The sequence below is a fragment of the Lissotriton vulgaris genome, chromosome 8, assembly GCF_964263255.1.
Source record: "Lissotriton vulgaris chromosome 8, aLisVul1.2, whole genome shotgun sequence".
NCBI classification, from domain to species: Eukaryota; Metazoa; Chordata; class Amphibia; order Caudata; family Salamandridae; genus Lissotriton; species Lissotriton vulgaris.
The window spans coordinates 5,828,331-5,850,677 of record NC_141696.1 but is presented as its reverse complement, the minus strand read 5'-3'; the positions used below and the strand labels follow the sequence as shown (position 1 = coordinate 5,850,677).

The window sequence follows — 22,347 nt, the reverse complement described above, 5'->3', positions numbered from 1 at the left end:
TGTTGGACCGTGTCAATTGAAAGCACCCTTAATTTTGACTACAGGTTGTAATGAAAATCTGCTTGGTTTAGATTTGTTAAAACGACTATATGCGACATTGTACTGTTCTCCGGAAGGAGTACAGCTTACTTTGGGTAAAAGACTCACCTCTCCGATGTACTTGTCAATGGACGCACTCCCGCCGGAGCTACGTTCACTCCCTGATTCTCTTTGGGCGACTGGTCCCAATGATGTAGGTCTACTAGAAATTCCACCGTATGTAGTAACTTTGAAAGCGAATGTGAAATTTCCAAGAATTCCTCAGTATAAAATATCGAATGAAGGTGAGCGTGCACTCTTATTGATTGTGCAAGATTTGATTAAGAAAGATGTGGTTGAAGAAACGCGAGGAAATGTCTGTAACAGTCCTGTATTACCGATTCTGAAGCGAACTGACCCTACAAAGCCTCCAGTTTATAGGTTTGTCATAGACCTTAGAGAAGTTAATAAGATTGTAATTCCGCAGTTTCCTGTAGTGCCAGACATTACTGCCTTGCTAACATTGATTCCTGCTACAGCTATGTGGTTCTCAGTTATAGATCTCAAGAATGCATTTTTCAGCATTCCGATAGCTGAAGAAAGTAGGGATATTTTTGGCTTCTGTTTAGGAGGTCGAAGCTTCAGATTTAAACGCGCTCCACAAGGCTACTGTGAAAGTCCATCCATTTACAGTCAAGCTTTAAAAAGTCAGCTAGATTCTTTTGTCCTTCCTCCAGGTTCTGCCCTAGTACAGTACGTAGACGATCTTTTGGTGGCTGCCGATGACAAGGAAACTTGCAAAGCAGCTACAATTTCGTTATTGCATCATTTGTCTAATTTGAATCATAAGGTGTCACCTTCCAAGATGCAATATTGCTGCCAAGAAGTAACCTACTTAGGTCACCTCTTGTCAAAGGAGGGAAGGAAGTTGACCCCAGAAAGAATAAAAGCAATTACGCAGATGAGTGTTCCACGCACACAGAGGGAAGTACGTGCCTTTCTAGGTATTACCTCTTACTGTAGGCAATGGATCCCAAATTTTTCACTTTTAGCAAAACCGTTGGTAGCTTTGACTGGGAAAAATGTTCCGAGTCCGGTGCCATGGTCTGATGAATGTCAAGAGAGTTTTATTGAGTTACGAAAAGCACTGTGTTCAGCTCCTGTATTGGGCACACCTGATTACAGTAAGCCATTCACGCTCTACGTTCACGAAAGAGAAGGTTGCGCGTTGAGTGTCTTGACACAGAAGTTTGGTGATAAACAACGCCCTTGTGCGTATTTCTCATCAACATTAGATCCGGTAGCTAGAGCATTGCCTAGTTGTTTGAGGGCTACAGCGGCAGCTGCAGCTTCCATTCGACAATTTGCTGGTTTGGTGATGAACAATATGCTAGTGGTCATGGTTCCTCATGCAGTGGACACACTCATGAACCGAACGAAGACACAACACCTTACTAGTGCGAGATTATCTGGTTACGAGCTGACGTTATTAGCGAGTCATATTCAGATCAAAAGATGCAATGTATTGAACCCAGCAACATTGTTGCCGACTGATCAAGAGTCGAGTGATTCTGAGCCACATGACTGTTATTTCAAAACGGAGGAAGAGACAAAAGGTCGTATCGACTTGAGGGATACTCCTCTATCCGACCCAGATGGTACGCTGTATGTGGACGGGTCATGTTTTAAATTGGAGAATGGTGATGTGACTGCTGCCTACGCAGTAACGACTTTGAAGACGATTGTGGAGACTGCAAGAGTGAGTCAGAATTCTGCTCAAGCTGCAGAGTTAATAGCTCTTACGAGAGCGTGTGTTTTAGCTAAGGGAAAGAGAGTGAATGTGTTTACAGATAGTCAGTACGCATTTGGCGTGGCCCATAGTTTTGGCCGGTTGTGGAGAGAAAGGGGTTTCATTACGTCCCATGGGACTAAGATCCAACATGGTCAGCTAGTTAACGACTTGTTAGAATCTCTAACCTTACCGACTGAAGTTGCGATTGTGAAGTGCAGTGCTCATAAAGCAATCACGGATGATGTTGGTCGGGGAAATGCCTTTGCTGATGAAACCGCTAAACAGACAGCTAGAGACATGATGAGTAGAATGTATGTTGCTACGTCTGCAAGATGGATTGCTGAGTCTGGAATGTGTGAGGACACAATGGAAAGTGTGAAAGAGATTCAGAAAGAAGCGACTGAGGAAGAGAAACGCGTATGGAGAGAAAGTACGGGCAAATTGGACTCGAATGGATGTTGGATCGATTTGACAGAACAGCAGCGTTGGATGTTGCCTGATGCATATGTGCTTGCAGTAGTGACGATGGCGCATGGAGTGGCGCACATAAGTTCTAAAGGGATATGTAAGATGTTAGCTCCGGTCTGGAAGAATGAGGGAATCAGTAAGTGTGCAGAGAGAGTGGTGAAAAATTGTATGGTGTGCTTGATGCATAATCCTGGCAAGGGAATTCCAACTCCAGCTGGTCATTTTGCTCCTCCTTCCTGTCCCTTTGAAGTAATTCAGTTAGACTTCATTCACATGGAACGCTGCAACAATTTAAAATACGTCCTGGTGGTGGTTTGTGCTTTTTCCAGGTGGATAGAAGCATACCCACTAAAGGACAACACTGCTTTATCAACTGCCAAAATTCTTCTCAAAGAATTTTTTCCTAGGTATGGAATGCCACGGATTGTATGGTCAGATAACGGAAGTGAGTTTATAGGGAAAGTTATGCAGAGTGTGTGTGCTGGTCTAGGATTGAAACAAAAATTTCATAGTGCGAACCATCCCCAGTCTGCTGGTTTAGTCGAGGGTTACAATGGCACCCTCAAGCTTAAAATAGCCAAAATTCAAGCATCCACAGGTTTGGCTTGGCCAGACGCACTTCCTTTGGCCTTGTTATCAACGAGAGCAACAGTGCATTCTAGAATAGGGCTTTCTCCATATGAGATTGTATTTGGCCGCCCGGCAAATATCTGGGGTGTGCCGAGGCCTAAACAATTTTGCTCCATTGAATATCCTATGTTGATAGACTATCTTTACGACTTGACTGCTAAATTAAGTCTTATTCATCAACAGGTCTTTGATGCTTTGCCAAAACCTCCGGAGAGTCCAGGGCATCAGCTGAAACCCGGCGACCACGTGGTGGTCAGAAATTTTGCGAGGACAAAGAATCTTCAGCCTCGCTACATCGGCCCCTTCCAAATCCTGCTGGCGACGAGGACAGCTGTACGTGTTGCTGGTCGCAAGCACTGGATCCACGCTTCTCACGTAAAGCGTGTTCCACTGCCGCTGCCCTACGACGACTGGGTGAAGAAGGGAATTGGTGCCTCCGAAGCTGAAACAACTCCGAAATTTGTCCCTTTCAGCGATGCCGATTTGATTTCTGACACTTTGAAACGTGACTCTCCTCTTGAAAAGACTGCTTTGAACATTGAACATTTGTCTCCAGCATCAGAAGAAACTTTGCCATCTGCGAACGTAAACTCTGCAACAGCTGCTAGTGATACACTATTTTCCGATCAGACAGTACCAGCGAAGCAGAAATACAACCTTAGAAGCCATAAAAAGGACAAATAAAGCAGGCAACTGCATATTGTGATTTTGATATTTATATACATTGGACTTTTTTTGCTTTTCAGCCAGGAAGTTTGCTATTGTTTATTGTTTTTAATAAATTGCCTTGCCGTCTGGGTAGCCGTAGGGTCGTGGCTGTGTGCCTAGTTTGAATTTGCAGGGGTCTGACACAAGGTCGATCTTTCTGTTAGTACTGGGAACTCCCAGGGCTGACAGAGGCATTTTCATCTACGTACACATCATCAGTGGTCGCGAGCGGATTGTAGAAGATGGAACTTCCTGCGCTGCAACGAGAAAATGTGATTTACGTTCGCAGAAACAGACTAAATAGAATTCTTCACAGCAAATGTTTCTTGATGCAATGTGCCATTACATTTTTGATTGTTTTAGCAACATTGGTGGGTGGAATTGTCTTTAGCATAAATTTGATTTTTGTGCCAGTATCTACAGTACCTCCCCTTGATCCTGCTATTTCTACTGTTTCTTCTATACACTCTTTTCACTCGTTTCCGGAACATGAGCAAGCTCGACGCTCAGAATTCATTAATAATACTTTTGTACAGCTCTTGCACCAACACCAACTGGTAGTTAACACGACAGACTGCTGGGTGTGTGGCTTGATACCTCACACTATGGATAAAGGTATTCCCTATCTGGTTTTGCCTTTCAGCTACAATGGATCATTTCAGGCCCTTCAAACCATCTTTGCTTATGCTCTTGAGACCTATCCTCCACGTCCACCACGTTCCACTAAATATAACTCTGCCAACAAAGCTTTAGTCCAGGGAATTATTGACATGATCAAAGACGTCAATAATACTCCATCTTACCCTAGAGACGAATTGCGAGTATATTTAAGTTGGAATACTTCAGAGTATCGCCTTAGTTTAGGAGAAAGCAAGCGTAAAAGCTCAACTCCAATCTGGGTCGTACCTCACCGAGGTCAGGTCTGTTTGCAAGGTAATGGGAGAAATCCGAGAGCTCAGCTAGGGAGGAGTGAGTGCGTAGAGACTTATGTGTTTCCGGCTAACTCTTCCCCTGCCTTCCTTACTGCCAGGGGTACCTACTTCATCTGTCGAGACAGAGCTTATACATGGTTGCCTGCCGACTTCTCAGGATCATGTTATATTGCTCGATTATTGCCTCCGACATACACTGCTTCACCTGATTACCACAGAACAAGAGTAGCGAGAGGTGTCTTCAGCAAGGAAGATACAGCTGGTCAGGAAGCTGGAGACTTCTTCAAAGGCTTCCTTCCGTTCTGGGGGCCTATGGCCAATAGTAGAAACATACGTCAGCTAACACGGGTAGTTGAATCTACTATTACCGAAACTGCTGGTGCCCTTAGCAATCTGACAGCTGAGCTTCAGGCGGATAGGCTCATGACATTGCAGAACCGTATGGTTCTAGATGTTATACTTGCAGATCGAGGTGGGGTATGCAGAATGATCCAATCGAGCTGCTGTGTCTTTATTCCTAATAATGCTCCAACAGTTTACGAGGCGATCTCTAAGTTACACAAGATTTCGGACTCCATACATGTAGATGAGGGAAACTGGTCCTTTATGGAGTGGGTTTGGACTCTGATCTCAGCGTGGGGATGGAAGGTTCTAATGGTCATTGGTGTCATCTTAATATTCCTATTCTCATGTTGTCTGATTATCCAGTGTGGTCCTGCTCTGTGTAGTCTTTGTGCTGCAACTTGTCTCAGAAAACCACCTGCGTTTGGAGAAAAGACACGAGAAAGGATGATGATACAACAGCATGTCACTGACCTGATGAGCATAGAACTAGATTCTGACATAGACTGAGTAATTGCCTATGTAAGGGCAAAAGGAGGGTCTGAGGTTCCGTGACGGTTCCGTGACGACTTGAACCCGTGTTTTTAAGTTTGTCGGAAATACATAAAAATGGTATCAGTGAACCGCAAATGATCCATTTAGTATATCCTAGTGTTTTCGCTACGCTACGAGCAAGAGCACTCCTTCCACTGACACATTTCTGATATACACACGGCATCCATCTTAGATCGTGGCCGCCATTTTGTGGTTCCTTGCCCTCACATATGCAATAGCCTCTGATCATTTCATTCACTTCACTTTGATTAAAGACACGTAGCCTTAGCCGGAGATTCACCTCTTACATGACACGTGCACCTTAAACCAGATCACGCTGAAGCTACATGACTCGACAAAGGCTGCCTCCTCTGCCCGAGGCCAGCCCACCTGAACTGGTTTTCCTGTCCATTGTACCTGATCATGATTAGGCGGCCGAAGCCGGTAGCCTTGCCCATTTACAACCCACAAACATCTCTTATCCCGCTTTTCTATCTCCTGCACCTGGCTCTGCTCCTTTCCTTCTGGGCCTTTATTAGGGGGAGGTAACGAACTTTACGATGAGGCGGTCCGGGTCTTGAATGCAATATTGACAAGGGATTGTGATGGACTGGTGGGAACCCCTCTTCGTGATGTTTGGTATCAGATATTATCGACAGTTCCTGTGTAACGCCAAATATTTATTGTTTAGAGACACAAAAGGTTTGGGAATGTACCGACATGTGAAATATTTGCCTAGAGCACAATTTTTAGTATATAAGGAGCAACCCACTTTGTACAAATTGAACAGTCTCCTAGATTCTGCCCGTGTGTAGATTCTGTGATTTCTGTGTCCCTGCAGTAATAAACCTTTGGTCTTTGACGCCACCATCGAGAAGCCCGTGTTTCTGTTCATTTGTGCACCAAGGCAGGTGGAACTCCGGGGTCTTCGGGTGTTGTACCCTGACACCTCTGGACGGAACCAAAAAGTCCAGAACTCCAGCACACCATGAACCTCAACAGCTCTGCAGTCTAAGCACAACATGAATCTCAACAGCTCTGCTGTGTAAGCACACCGTGAATCTCAGCAGCTTTGCTGTCTAAGCACACTGTGAACCTCAGCAGCTCTGCAGTAAAGTACAACATGAACCTCAGCAGCTCTGCTGTCTAAGCACACCGTGAACTTCAGCAGCTCTGCTGTCTAAGCACACCAAGAACCTCAGCAGCTCTGCAGTCTAAGCACATCGTGAACCTCAGCAACGCTTCTGTCTAAGCACACCGTGAACCTCAGAAGCGCTGCTGTCTAAGCACACCATGAACCTCAGCAGCTCTGCTCTCTAAGCACACCATCAACATCAGCAGAACTGCTGTCTGAGCGCACCATGAACCTCAGCGGCTCTACAGTCTAAGCACACCATGAATCTCAGCTGCACTGCTGTCTAAGCACACTGTGAATCTCAGTAGCACTGCTGTCTAAGCACACCATGAACATCAGCAGCTCCGCTGTCTAAGCACACTGTGAACCTCAACAGACCAATGTAAGCAAACCATGAACCTCAGCACCTCTATCGAAGCACACCGTGAACCTCAGCAACTCTGCAGTCTAAGCACACCGTGAATCTCAACAGCTCTGCTGTGTAAGCACACCATGGACTTCAGCAGCTCTGCTGTCTAAGCACACCATGAACCTCAGAAGCTCTGCTGTCTAACCACACCATGAATCTTTGCAGCTCTGCTGTCTAAGCACACCATCTCAGATAGTCAGATAGTTAAACTCTCCTGAGGCGGAAGCCGGGAGAAGGACTGCACAAACGCTTTTTAAAACTTTGTAAACTTTGAGTGTCACAATATTTTCTGTATTTTAAAACCTACCTGTCCTTATTTCTTGCACTCTGCTCAGGGCTCCATCTCACTTCTGCTAAACCCGCGCAGCGGATTATAGCGCTGCTAAGGGACAATCTACAACCCTATTGCCGCCATTACTGAGCCGAGCACATAGGCCACGCCCCTTTGAGAGGCCACGTCCCCCGCCGCCACCTTCTCTCCCGTATAAAAAATGTACATCTTCCAGTCGCGCAGCGGGCGCGCCGTTTGCGCGCCTAAGGCAAGCCCGTCTGCGCCCGTCCGCGGCCGACCGGGGCAAGGGGCCACCCCCCCTGCCCGATCATTACGCCAGGTTATCACCTACAGCTCCCACTCTCTCTGCCAACTAAAGCAGGAAGTAGGGCCCCCCTGCCTACATGCATGGGATCCTTCCACAATTCACCCCGCCTGTAACCAATGCGGATTTCATTTCTTACTTCACCCTAAAACTAAAACCACACAATACTCCATGCTCCTGCTTAATTGCAGATCACTCCCCAAGCACTCCATGGAAATCTCTCTACTTATATAGGAAACAAACTCAGATATCCTCTTTATCACAGAGACGTGGTTGCAAGAACACTCGGAACCTGATCTGGTACAAACCCTTCCACCTGGATACCAAATACTCCGCCTTGACCGCAAAACGGGAATTGGCGGTGGGCTAGTGGTGATCTATAGAACTGGATACAAAGTCGCCAGCACCCCCATTCATCTTCCAGATAGTGAATGTCTTCCCTTCACTATAAAACTCAGTCCCACACCTATTTCCGGTATGCTAATAAACCGCCCGCCAGGAACGCATGGATAATTTCTTTCTAACCTTGCTCCAACAGCTGCAAACCTTGCACTTAGCTCCGCTAATTTTACAATTCTGGGCGATTTCAACATCCATTTGGACGTCCCGAACGACCCAAACGCTAGAGAACTATTCTCCAGCCTAGGCGCCCTCGAATTACAGCAACTTGTTCCTGGGCCCACTCACTTAAAGGGTAACCTTCTGGACCCCTGTTAGAAATGGGATCCATGGCTGGCAAGGGCTTTCGCCAAAGTCAGTCAGAGACCACCACTCCCAAGTCAGATCAAGGGAGTTACACGCCAAGATAACCCCTACTCGCCCTCTAGGTAACGTGGCGCGAGCAGCAAGGCTAAACTTGGAGGCGATATGAGTTAAGTATCTGCGCACGCACCCCAGCAACAACACCCAAGGCCCACCACAAAGGAAACTCCACACAAGGGTATATATAAAAATAGCCTTTGTATTCCAATAAACATACATTAGATAAAACACACACTTTACATTGTGCCAGAGGCACGGGCAGAATTTACAAGGGATATGTACAAGACAGGGCCACTTGGACCACTGTCAGGAATCAGCACTTTTAGAACTTAGAATACAATACTTGTAGGCCTAGAACTTATAACATAGAGCCTAACGGATAGTACCTCCCGACCTGGTTGCAGGGACAATGCGAGTGACCTCCTTAGTAAACTTGAGCGGGCGGCCCAGCGAAGCGGCACGACTCAGGGGAGAGTGGTGCGGCTCGAGGCTTGAGCGGGCCACCGGCAAGGTACAAGCGTTTCTCTGGGGCGACCAATGTGTGCAGCTCAGAAGAGATGGGGAAGGCAGGATGCAGGCGACCCAGCGAAGCGGCGCGGCTCAGGGGAGAGCGGTGCCGCTCGAGGCTTGGACGGGCTGCCGTGCACGAGCTGCCGAGGGAAATGAGCGAGGCACATTTCAGCGAGGCCCCAGGGGCCCAAGAGAGATCAGACAAGTCCCAGCAATTTGTCAGGGCAGGCACATTAGAGTCCACTGGTCCTGGGACTCTGGTCAGGGGGCGAGCTCAGTATCAAGCCCTTGGAATATCACTTAGAACATAACAGACAATCACTGTAGCACAAAACAAGTAACTACTGGTAATCAGGTAAGTACTCCCTACGCAATCCTAACCACCGTAGGAACAGGTCACGCAGGGAACCAGGGCCTTACTAGCACCACCTGCACTAGCAAGAACAACCAACTAAATATCAACATACATTTAGGGCTATAGACCTGGGGACAAAACACATGATGTATCAACAACACATTCAGCGGTGTAAGGACAAGGCACATGACGCATTAGCAACACATTCAGAGGTGCAGCACAGGAGAACACATGATGAATAATCTACCCATTCAGAGGTGTAGCAATCACAATTGCGCAGTAATCACATTGGCACAAAAATCATAAATGCGCCAGAATCACATTAGCCACCACTTGTGGCAGTCCCTAGACCAACTGGCCTTGTTGGGGCTAGGACTCCCTGTGTCTCAGAGTCAGGGCAGGCTGTAATAAGCCAAATGTACACCAGCCTAACCGTGGCAGTTGCCCACAAAGTGCTGGGCAACTGGTGAGGACAACGTTGGAGCCTTCCAGGCCCTGAACAAATAAAATTTCCCCCTGAGCCTCTCGGGGCTCTACCCAAATGACTGGCTCTCCTGAGCCTCTCAGGGCTCGTAAAACTACTGTGCCCCCTTGAGCCTCTGTGGCTCGCCAAGCAGAGAAATGCCGCCTGGAGCCCTCGTGGCTCTGAGAACAACTGTGGCAGGGGGGCGGCCCTCTGGTGGAGCCTTGCAGCGCTCCAAACAAACAATGGTGGTGCCTTAAGGAGCCTCTCAGGCTCTGATCCAATATGCCCCCATGAGCCTCTCCTAGGCTCAACAAGCAGAATGGCACCTCACGCGTTGGAGCGGCCCTCTGCCAACTGGGGCCGCTCGGCGAACAAATAGGAACTGCCCCCAGAGCCTTGCACAGTCACGGAGCCCCCACCAGCCCTCCTTCACTTACCGGGCGGTTCGTTGGGGACTCCGGTCCTTTCTCCTGGGTGGCGGTAGCGCTTTGCGGGGCTCTCTCAGCACATGAGAGCCCCGCCTTCACAATGCGCCCGGCCCGCTACCTGTTCCCCCGGTCCCCCATCTCGGGACCGGCCCGTCAATGGCTCGCGCTGTTTGTTTCTTTTTCCCGGCGGCAGCGGGCAGCCAATCGGGGCGCAGCGGCGGGCGGGACTTCCCTCCAAAACCGGAAGTCCCGCCCCACGTCAGGCACCGTAGTGCCTGGCTTCCTGTTTTGCGGCGCTCGGGCCGCGGCGGTGAACACTTGGGCATAACTGAGGGGTGGCACCCTCGAAGTGAAAACTAAACGTAGAGGCGAGGTGGGCACTCGCTAGGGCAGCCATAAGCAGGGTGGCACCTGCAAAGCAAAATAAAGCGCTCCGAGCGCTAGGGAACAACACAGCGCTTTCAAGCGCTAGAGGCAGAATAAAGCGCTCCCATGCGCTATAAGGCAAATAAAGCGCTCCTTGCGCTAGGAGGGGAAAGAAAGGACTTTCAGGCGTTTGGAGGGTAAATACAGCGCTCCCAAGCGCTATGGCAAACAAAGGTCCAGCAAAAGTCCTTCAGGTGTCCAGGGGCTGGGCAGAGCCCAGGGGAGGCAAGCCTTCCCCTGGGCCCAAGCAGCAGCAGGCCCCTGGTCAGATTCAAGCAGCAAACAAGAACATTTTCCTGGGGTCACAGCCCCTCTTTTATACACCTTTTCCCTTTTGTCTGTGGGTGCAGGGTGGGGGCAGAACCAGTCGCAGCTGGTCTGAGAGCACTGTTGATGGCTCAACCCCCCCTTTCATTCATCAGGCAGGCTAGGGTCATCAGTCGCACCACAGGGGGCGGAGCCAGCATTGTGTGGGGGAACTCAGCCTCATTCAGGACACAGGCGCAGCCCCTCCCTCACATCAGCATGCTAAACTCTCCATTCACCACCGGGGCAGACCCACACAGACTTCCTGGAGCCTGGCATCCCAGCAAGCTCCAGCCAATCACACGCCAGCACCTTCACAGCACATACACAGCCATGTCTAGAAGTGGCGCTTCCGCACAAGACACATACGCGCCGCACATACCATTGCGCAGCATTCACTCTCACGAGTTCGCACATACCAAACTTGACCATGCACGCCTCACGCATCAGGAACTACCAGGGACACAGACATTCCCCATGCATTCCTATGGGAGAGCAGGCCAATCTCACACACGCACTCAGGGAGAGCACGCACTTTACACTGCGCCACAGTGTCAAAGTGCGCAAAGACCAGAAATCACTAGGCAAAAAGTTCAGGGGTGAACCTGCCAGAAGGGCCAAGTCCAACACAACCCCCTTCCAGCCAAAACGCAGGGGAGAACAATCACCACCGTGATGGAATTCCCTGCTTGGAGCGATAGAACACGGACGCGGGCCCGCACTGCAGGGACACCCTCCGGTTCTACGCCACGTTTATCCATAAGACAAGCACATACTTTAAAAAAAAAACAGGCCCAACTAGGCTACCCCACTGGTACTCCTTAGTTGTCCACGGCTAGGACCAGGCCCTAGGCCACCCAGATACCACTGGTCCCTACCAATCCACAGAGTGGGGGGTGGTAACCCCTGGCCTACATAGCCATTCTCCACTCCCTTTCTCAGTGTAGTTCCAAACTACCACTGATCCTTAAACCTAGGGTCCGCACCCTCAGGCTGACCAGAGGTCACGGGCAAGAATGCCCCACCCTACCTCTACTTCTGAAGCACCCTCCAGAACACACTCTCCCACCTGGGATTCAAATTCACCGGATGCACAGGGGTCAGACTTCCTCTGACCCCCTTCCAGAGTTCAGCACCCTCCCACTGTAGAACAGGGTCCCTCCACTTAAGGTAGGCCCTACCTGCTCTCAGGGTAGTACCACAACACTCAGCCAAGAACCCTAAAAATCCCTGCTAGGCCTGTACCACCCCTTCTGGGAAACACAGGGTCTCTTCACTTAAGATGAGCCCCACCTGTGTTCACAGGGGTACCCCTAGAAGACAAACCGGCCAGGACACTGGCTACAGTCGCCCTGCCGTCCAGGACAGGCAACCACCTGAACCTGGCTCCCCAACCTAGGGACGCTACCCTTTGGTTAGATGCCTGGCGCACCAGGACTTCTACAAGTTGAAAACAAAAATCTAAGACTTTCTCTCCTCCTTCAGCAGCAAGGCAACCACTGCAGGTCAATCCCCCATACAGCTTACCCGGTTCCTTCTCTTCAGGCAGGAGTTCCTTCTTGTAACTCCAGGACACTACGTACAGTTGCCCTTACGTCCAGATCCGGACACACCGGCTACTGGCTCCCCAACCGAGGGACGTACCCCTTTGGTCAGATGCCTGGCGCACCAGGACTTCCTTGAGGGTGACACATAACTAATGTGTCGTGTACAAGTCTGCCTGACACTCAGGACAGAAGTGGCATCACCCTGGTCACTCCTTGGCGACACAACCCTTCTGGTTGGCCCCCGACCCACTGGTTACTCCACTGGGGAACCTATCCCCCTCGCACCCCTACATCTGGACTTCTGCACCCTCCCAACTGGAGCGGTACTGCCAGATAACAGAACTACTAGAGCCCTGCTTACAGGCGCTCCACGTTCTCTCCACACTGGGAGATCTCCCTAGAAGGACGCTCCATACGGACATGCTAGGCTCCCTCACCTGGTGTTCCTAAGAACAAAAACACCCAGACTACGAAGACCAGGCTTGCGCTCCTCTGAGCCACTTCCACCACACTGGGCTGGAAGACCAGAACCTTTCCTTAGGGTCACCCCCCAACAATTAACACAATAGCACAGGGGCAGGTGAAACTCCCATGAGCTTCAGGCCCACCCATGAAATCATGTTCACTGATGTTCTACGTTCTTCAAACACTCTGGGAGATCTTCCTCAAATGACCTATTGGTACAGCCTAGGCCCCCGACCTGATGTTCCCTTCAGAAACATTCCAGGCCCTGACACTGGGTTTCGGGCACCTGGAGACATGCAGTCCCACCCACTCCTTCTCCTCTGAGACAGGACGTGAGCCCCTACACCGAGACCTAGCTGGGCTACACAACCTCTTCCACCACACTGGGCTGGAAGACACCTCAGCCACTCCTTTTGGAATCACCCCATCCCCTATGCCTCTCTCCTCCCAGAACATTACCAACTCCAAACATCTGTCTCTAAATAGACCACAGAAATCAAAAGCCGGCTCCACTGTCTGCAGACGTTCTTGGGAAAAGTTTAACACACAGAACTTTAGGTATCTGAGCAAAACAAGAGTACACAAGCATTCAGCAAGCTCCCCATCCAGAGAACTCACACCACTTGTCCAGTGCAACACACGATTCATCCACACACATCCCTCCCCAGACTGGTAAGGCAGTTTCTACCACCCCTGATTTCTCAACCTGACCACACGTGACACAGGTACCATTACTCCAGGGCAGGGACGGGGGACACATGCACTGAACACATTAATGCTGCCACCACTGGATCCCACCCTTCTGGTGAATCCAGAAAACACACTGCACTTAGGGGGATGATCTACCCTCCCAAGCTAGGGACACCTAACTCAAAGTGCACAAGAAACACATTTCCACAGAAATGACATTTTTAGCAAAAGCACCATACAATAATCCCCAAAAATGTGGTTTATCTAAAATGCAGAGCTTTGTAGTGGCCAGTTGCCACTGTGGTACATCGCAAACACAAATCCTTATCCTCACCGCTGCGTCCAATGTTGGAAACGGGATCCCGGATGGCCAAGACTCGCGTCGAGGTCAGTCAGGGATCACCATTCCTAAGGTCAGAGCAAGGGAGTTACACGCCAAGATAACCCCTACTCGCCCTCTAGGTAACGTGGCGCGAGCAGCAAGGCTAAACTTGGAGGCGATATGAGTTAAGTATCTGCGCACGCACCCCAGCAACAACACCCAAGGCCCACCACAAAGGAAACTCCACACAAGGGTATATATAAAAATAGCCTTTGTATTCCAATAAACATACATTAGATAAAACACACACTTTACATTGTGCCAGAGGCACGGGCAGAATTTACAAGGGATATGTACAAGACAGGGCCACTTGGACCACTGTCAGGAATCAGCACTTTTAGAACTTAGAATACAATACTTGTAGGCCTAGAACTTATAACATAGAGCCTAACGGATAGTACCTCCCGACCTGGTTGCAGGGATAATGCGAGTGACCTCCTTAGTAAACTTGAGCGGGCGGCCCAGCGAAGCGGCACGACTCAGGGGAGAGTGGTGCGGCTCGAGGCTTGAGCGGGCCACCGGCAAGGTACAAGCGTTTCTCTGGGGCGACCAATGTGTGCAGCTCAGAAGAGGAGGGGAAGGCAGGATGCAGGCGACCCAGCGAAGCGGCGCGGCGCGGCTCAGGGGAGAGCGGTGCCGCTCGAGGCTTGGACGGGCTGCCGTGCACGAGCTGCCGAGGGGAATGAGCGAGGCACATTTCAGCGAGGCCCCAGGGGCCCAAGAGAGATCAGACAAGTCCCAGCAATTTGTCAGGGCAGGCACATTAGAGTCCACTGGTCCTGGGACTCTGGTCAGGGGGCGAGCTCAGTATCAAGCCCTTGGAATATCACTTAGAACATAACAGACAATCACTGTAGCACAAAACAAGTAACTACTGGTAATCAGGTAAGTACTCCCTACGCAATCCTAACCACCTTAGGAACAGGTCACGCAGGGAACCAGGGCCTTACTAGCACCACCTGCACTAGCAAGAACAACCAACTAAATATCAACATACATTTAGGGCTATAGACCTGGGGACAAAACACATGATGTATCAACAACACATTCAGCGGTGTAAGGACAAGGCACATGACGCATTAGCAACACATTCAGAGGTGCAGCACAGGAGAACACATGATGAATAATCTACCCATTCAGAGGTGTAGCAATCACAATTGCGCAGTAATCACATTGGCACAAAAATCATAAATGCGCCAGAATCACATTAGCCACCACTTGTGGCAGTCCCTAGACCAACTGGCCTTGTTGGGGCTAGGACTCCCTGTGTCTCAGAGTCAGGGCAGGCTGTAATAAGCCAAATGTACACCAGCCTAACCGTGGCAGTTGCCCACAAAGTGCTGGGCAACTGGTGAGGACAACGTTGGAGCCTTCCAGGCCCTGAACAAATAAAATTTCCCCCTGAGCCTCTCGGGGCTCTACCCAAATGACTGGCTCTCCTGAGCCTCTCAGGGCTCGTAAAACTACTGTGCCCCCTTGAGCCTCTGTGGCTCGCCAAGCAGAGAAATGCCGCCTGGAGCCCTCGTGGCTCTGAGAACAACTGTGGCAGGGGGGCGGCCCTCTGGTGGAGCCTTGCAGCGCTCCAAACAAAAAATGGTGGTGCCTTAAGGAGCCTCTCAGGCTCTGATCCAATATGCCCCCATGAGCCTCTCCTAGGCTCAACAAGCAGAATGGCACCTCACGCGTTGGAGCGGCCCTCTGCCAACTGGGGCCGCTCGGCGAACAAATAGGAACTGCCCCCAGAGCCTTGCACAGTCACGGAGCCCTCACCAGCCCTCCTTCACTTACCGGGCGGTTCGTTGGGGACTCCGGTCCTTTCTCCTGGGTGGCGGTAGCGCTTTGCGGGGCTCTCTCAGCACATGAGAGCCCCGCCTTCACAATGCGCCCGGCCCGCTACCTGTTCCCCCGGTCCCCCATCTCGGGACCGGCACGTCAATGGCTCGCGCTGTTTGTTTCTTTTTCCCGGCGGCAGCGGGCAGCCAATCGGGGCGCAGCGGCGGGCGGGACTTCCCTCCAAAACCGGAAGTCCCGCCCCGCGTCAGGCACCGTAGTGCCTAGCTTCCTGTTTTGCGGCGCTCGGGCCGCGGCGGTGAACACTTGGGCATAACTGAGGGGTGGCACCCTCGAAGTGAAAACTAAACGTAGAGGCGAGGTGGGCACTCGCTAGGGCAGCCATAAGCAGGGTGGCACCTGCAAAGCAAAATAAAGCGCTCCGAGCGCTAGGGAACAACACAGCGCTTTCAAGCGCTAGAGGCAGAATAAAGCGCTCCCATGCGCTATAAGGCAAATAAAGCGCTCCTTGCGCTAGGGGGGGAAAGAAAGGACTTTCAGGCGTTTGGAGGGTAAATACAGCGCTCCCAAGCGCTATGGCAAACAAAGGTCCAGCAAAAGTCCTTCAGGTGTCCAGGGGCTGGGCAGAGCCCAGGGGAGGCAAGCCTTCCCCTGGGCCCAAGCAGCAGCAGGCCCCTGGTCAGATTCAAGCAGCAAACAAGAACATTTTCCTGGGGTCACAGCCCCTCTTTTATACACCTTTTCCCTTTTGTCTGTGGGTGCAGGGTGGGGGCAGAACCAGTCGCAGCTGGTCTGAGAGCACTGTTGATGGCTCAACCACCCCTTTCATTCATCAGGCAGGCTAGGGTCATCAGTCGCACCACAGGGGGCGGAGCCAGCATTGTGTGGGGGAACTCAGCCTCATTCAGGACACAGGCGCAGCCCCTCCCTCACATCAGCATGCTAAACTCTCCATTCACCACCGGGGCAGACCCACACAGACTTCCTGGAGCCTGGCATCCCAGCAAGCTCCAGCCAATCACACGCCAGCACCTTCACAGCACATACACAGCCATGTCTAGAAGTGGCGCTTCCGCACAAGACACATACACGCCGCACATACCATTGCGCAGCATTCACTCTCACGAGTTCGCACATACCAAACTTGACCATGCACGCCTCACGCATCAGGAACTACCAGGGACACAGACATTCCCCATGCATCCCTATGGGAGAGCAGGCCAATCTTACACACGCACTCAGGGAGAGCACGCACTTTACACTGCGCCACAGTGTCAAAGTGCGCAAAGACCAGAAATCACTAGGCAAAAAGTTCAGGGGTGAACCTGCCAGAAGGGCCAAGTCCAACAACCCCATATTCAGTAATTGTCCTAAACCTCCATGCTGGAAACCCTTCCCCCCTCCCCTGGACTGATCACTTCCTCATTCCTTTCACTTGGACCCTCCCCAACCACCCCCCTCCTAAACTCCTGACTGCTCAACAGTCACGCAACTGGTCCAAAATTCCCCAGCCAGAATGGCGGGACAAACTACAGCTCACCAAACCCGTCAATACTCCTAATCCCATTCAGGGCAATGAGAACTATAACAAATGGATTACCAGCTCCTTAGATCTGGTACTTCCACTAAAACGTACTCACCCTAAGCGGGGTAACCCGACAGCTCCATGGTATACAACTGATCTCCGGGAGGCCAAACGCGCCTGTAAACGAACAGAGAGGAAATGGAGTCTCGACTATCTACCAGCAGACAAAATAGCCTATAGAACAGCTATTAAAAGCTTTAAATCTAACATCAAACTAGCTCAGGCCAAATACTACGAAGAAAAGATCGACAAGGCAGCTACAAAACCCAAGGAGATCTACCGGATAGCTAAATCCCTTCTGCAACTTCCAGAGGCCCCAAAAAACCACAACAATACCCAGGCCCACTGTGAGGAGCTAGCGGAGTTCTTCTACCATAAAATAGAAGTCATTAACTCCTCTTTTCCTCGCACCACCACTTCACCTAGTGGTATTGCCGACATAGGCTCTACGATAGTTCCACCTAACTCTCTTAATAGTATCCCGCTGCTAGATCTCACCAATCTAGAAAGTATCATGCGACAGGTTAAATCCGGATCACCCACTGATCCGGCACCCCTGCGGGCTCTCACCCCAATCACCAGTCAGATCTCACCCACCATCCAGGATCTGCTTAACTCTTCCCTCCAGACTGACATCGTCCCGCCTCCATGGAAAAAAGCAATGGTCAAGGCACTACTAAAGAAACCCAGCCTCAACCAAAACAATCCTTCCAATTACCGACCCATTTCCCTTTTACCCTGGCTTAGCAAACTTCTTGAGAGGCATGCCAACTCTGTCCTGACACACTTCCTGGAATCCAACAACATACTTGACTCCACCCAGACGGGTTTTAGGCCCCGTCATGGAACCGAGACGGCCTTGATAGCAGTGACGGAGGAGGCAAGAAGGATCTTGGACGGTGGCGGGCAGCGGCCATCGTCCTACTCGACCTTAGTGCCGCCTTCGACACTGTAAATCATAACACTCTACTCCACCGCCTCGGCAGGATAGGAATCTCAGGAACTGCACTCACCTGGTTGAGATCCTTTCTCACAGACAGATCCTTCCAAGTGTTTGAGAAGGACTCCACCTCCTCCAGTAAACCCCTCCAATGCGGAGTGCCTCAGGGCTCCTCCCTGAGCCCCACTCTTTTTAATGTCTACCTCAGCCCCCTGGCTGATGTCGTCCGCCCCCTTTGGGGTGAAAATAGTCACCTACGCGGACGACACACAGCTGGTGGTAACGCTGGATCCACCTCTCAACTCCTACCACAGCTTACATAAATGCTTGGAGGCAGTTGCCACCTGGATGTCGGGCTCCTGTTTGAAATTAAACGGGGAGAAAAGAGAGGTTATGCTCCTGGGAAATAACATCAGCAAATCCATTGATCCCATCTGGCCACTCTGCGTAGGTAGCCCCCCGCAACCCAAAGAACAAATCAAGAGTCTTGACATCTGGCTGGACCGAACTCTTACATTTAACTACTAAGCAACCAAGCTTGCTGCCACATGTTTTGGGCTTCTAAGACTACTCCGCAAAATCCTCCCCCTTCTTCCGTTTCACTCAAGACGGATTATGGTCCAGGGACTTATCCTATCCCGTCTTGACTGCGGAAACGCCCTATATCTTGGGGCCCCACAGTCCACACTCAACAGACTTCAAATCATTCAAAGCAGCGCGGCGAGAACTCTCCTCGATATCCCTCGCCGAGCCTCAGTCAAAGCCCGACTGAAGGATCTCCACTGGCTCCCTGTGAAAGCTAGGATCGAATTTAAGAGCATGTGTATTGCCCACTGTTCCTATTGGGGAACAAGCCCTTCCATTAACTGCACCCTGGTAAATGCCTATCTCCCTAATCGCCCCCTTAGATCTGCAACCTCCCACCTTACCGTAGTGCCACGAATTAGAAGAGCCAGATGTGGAGGTCGATCGCTCTCCTACAACCTAGCCAAAATCTGGAACTCTCTTCCCCCCCAATCAGATCAGAGCCCAATCTATTCACCTTCCGAAAGCTTCTTAAAACTTGGCTTTTTAATAAAACATCTGTTTAATATTTCTTTCAGAATCACTCAATCTAGCGTATCCTGCTCTCCTATATCCTCTGCAGCACTGGGACGCCTCTGGGTAGCCATCGCGCTCTATAAATTCTCTTTCCATTCCATTCCATTCCACCATCAATCTCAGCAGCACTGCTCTCTGAGCACACCATGAACCTCAACACCTCTGTCTAAGCACAACGTGAATCTCAGCAGCTCTGCAGTCTAAGCACACCGTGAACCTCAGCAGCGATGCTGTCAAATCACACGCCAACCTAAGCAGCTCTGCTGTCTAAACACACCGTGAACCTCAGCAGCAGTGCTGTCTAAGCACACCATGAACCTCAGCAGCTCTGCTGTCTAAGCACACCGTGAACCTCAGTAGCGCTGCTGTCTAAGCACACCTTGAACCTTAGAAGCGCTGCTATCTGAGCACACCATGAACCTCAGCAGCACTGTAGTCTAAGCACACCATGAACCTCAGCAGCTCTGCTCTCTAAACACACCATGAACCTCAGCAGCTCTGCTGTCTAAGCACACCGTGAACCTCAGTAGCGCTGCTGTCTAAGCACACCTTGAACCTTAGAAGCGCTGCTATCTGAGCACACCATGAACCTCAGCAGCTCTGCAGCATAAGCACAACTCGAACCTCAGAAGCTCTGCGGTCTAAGCACACCATTAACTTCAGCAGCTCTGCAGTGTAAGCACACCATGAATCTCAGCAGCTCTCCTGTCTAAGCACACCGTGAACCTCAGCAGCTCTGCTGTGTAAAACCTCCGTGAACCTCAGCAGCTCTACTATGTAGGCACACCATGAACCTCAGAAGCAGTGCTATCTAACCACACCGTGAACCTCAGCAGCTCTGCGGTCTAAGCACACTGTGATACTCAGCAGCATTACTGTCTAAGCACAACATAAACCTCAGCAGTACTGCTGTCTAAGCACACCGTGAATCTCAGAAGCGGTGCTGTCTAAGCACACTTTGAACCTCAGCAGCTCTGCTGTCTAAGCACACTGTGAACCTCAGCAGCGCTGCTGTCTAAGCACACCATCAACCTCAGCTGCTCTGCAGTCTAAGCACACCATCAACCTCAGCAGCACTGCTCTCTGAGCACACCATGAACCTCAGCACCTCTGTCTAGGCACACCGTGAACCTCAGCAGCTCTGAAGTATAAGCACACAGGAACCTGAGCAACTCTGCAGTCTAAGCACAACATCAATCTCAGCAGCTCTGCTGTCTAAGCACACTGTGAACCTCAGCAGCTCTACTGTCTAAGCACACCGTGAATCTCAGAAGTGGTGCTGTCTAAGCACACTGTGAACCTCAGCAGCGATGCTGTCAAATCACACGCCAACCTAAGCAGCTCTGCTGTCTAAGCACACCGTGAACCTCAGAAGCAGTGCTGTCTAAGCACACCATGAACCTCAGCAGCTCTGCTGTCTAAGCACACCGTGAACCTCAGTAGCACTGCTGTCTAAGCACACTTTGAACCTCAGAAGCGCTGCTGTCTAAGCACAATGTGAACATCAGCAGCTCTGCTGTCTAAGCAAACCGTGAACCTCAGCAGCAGTGCGGTAAGCACACCATGAACCTCAGCAGTCTTATGTAAGCACATCATGAACCTCAGCAGCTCTGCTATCTAAGCACACCATGAACCTCAGTAGCACTGCTGTCTAAGCACACTTTGAACCTCAGAAGCGCTGCTGTCTAAGCACAATGTGAACATCAGCAGCTCTGATGTCTAAGCCGACCATGAACCTCAGCAGCCTTATGTAAGCACACCATAAACCTCAGCAGCTCTGCTGTCTAAGCACGCCTTGAACCTCAGAAGCGCTGCTATCTGAGAACACCATGATCCTCATTAACTCTGCAGTATAAGAACAACACAAACCTCAGCAGCACTGCTTTCTGAGCACACCATGAACCTCAGCACCTCTGTCTGAGCACACCGTGAACCTCAACAGCTCTGCAGTATAAGCACATAGTGTACCTGAGTAACTCTGCAGTCTAAGCACAACATGAATCTCAACAGCTCTGCTGAGTAAGCACACCATGAATCTCAGCAGCTTTGCTGTCTAAGCACACTGTGAACCTCAGCAGCTCTGCAGTAAAGTACAACATGAACCTCAGCAGCTCTGCTCTCTAAGCACATCGTGAACTTCAGCAGCTCTGCTGTCTAAGCACACCAAGAACCTCAGCAGCTCTGCAGTCTAAGCACATCGTGAACCTCAGCAACGCTTCTGTCTAAGCACACTGTGAACCTCAGAAGCTCTGCTGTCTAAGCACACCATGAACCTCAGCAGCTCTGCTCTCTCTAAGCACACCATCAACATCAGCAGAACTGCTGTCTGAGCGCACCATGAACCTCAGCGGATCTACAGTCTAAGCACACCATGAATCTCAGCTGCACTGCTGTCTAAACACACTGTGAACCTCAGTAGCACTGCTGTCTAAGCACACCGTGAACCTCAACAGACCAATGTAAGCACACCATGAACCTCAGCACCTCTATCTAAGCACACCGTGAACCTCAGCAGCTCTGCAGTATAAGAACAAAGTGAACCTGAGCAACTCTGCAGTCTAAGCACACCGTGAATCTTTGCAGCTCTGCTGTCTAAGCACATCATGAACCTCAGCAGCACTGCTGTCTAACCACACCACGAATCTTTGCAGCTCTGCTGTCTAAGCACACCGTGAACCTCAGTAGCGCTGTTGTCTAAGCACAACTCGAACCTCAGCAGCTCTGCTGTCTAAGCACACCGTGAACCTCAGCAGCTCTGCTGTGTAAAACCTCCGTGAGCCTCAGCAGCTCTACTATGTAGGCACAACGTGAACCTCAGAAGCAGTGCTATCTAAGCACACCGTGAACCTCAGCAGCTCTGCAGTCTAAGCACACTGTTTTACTCAGCAGCATTACTATCTAAGCACAACATAAACCTCAGCAGCACAGATGTCCAAGCACACCGTGAACTTCAGCAGCTCTTCTGTTTGAATACACTGTGAACCTAATCAGCTCTACTGTCTAAGCACATAGGGAACCTCCGAAGCGGT

At 50.5% G+C, this 22,347-nt stretch overlaps 1 protein-coding gene across 1 annotated transcript in view; it reads right to left on the bottom strand.

The window, feature by feature from the left end:
* LOC147693207 (NACHT, LRR and PYD domains-containing protein 12-like) overlaps positions 1 to 22,347 on the bottom strand; it is a 1,239,310-nt gene that overhangs the window by 344,888 nt on the left and 872,075 nt on the right. The gene's annotated exons all lie outside the window — the stretch shown is intronic.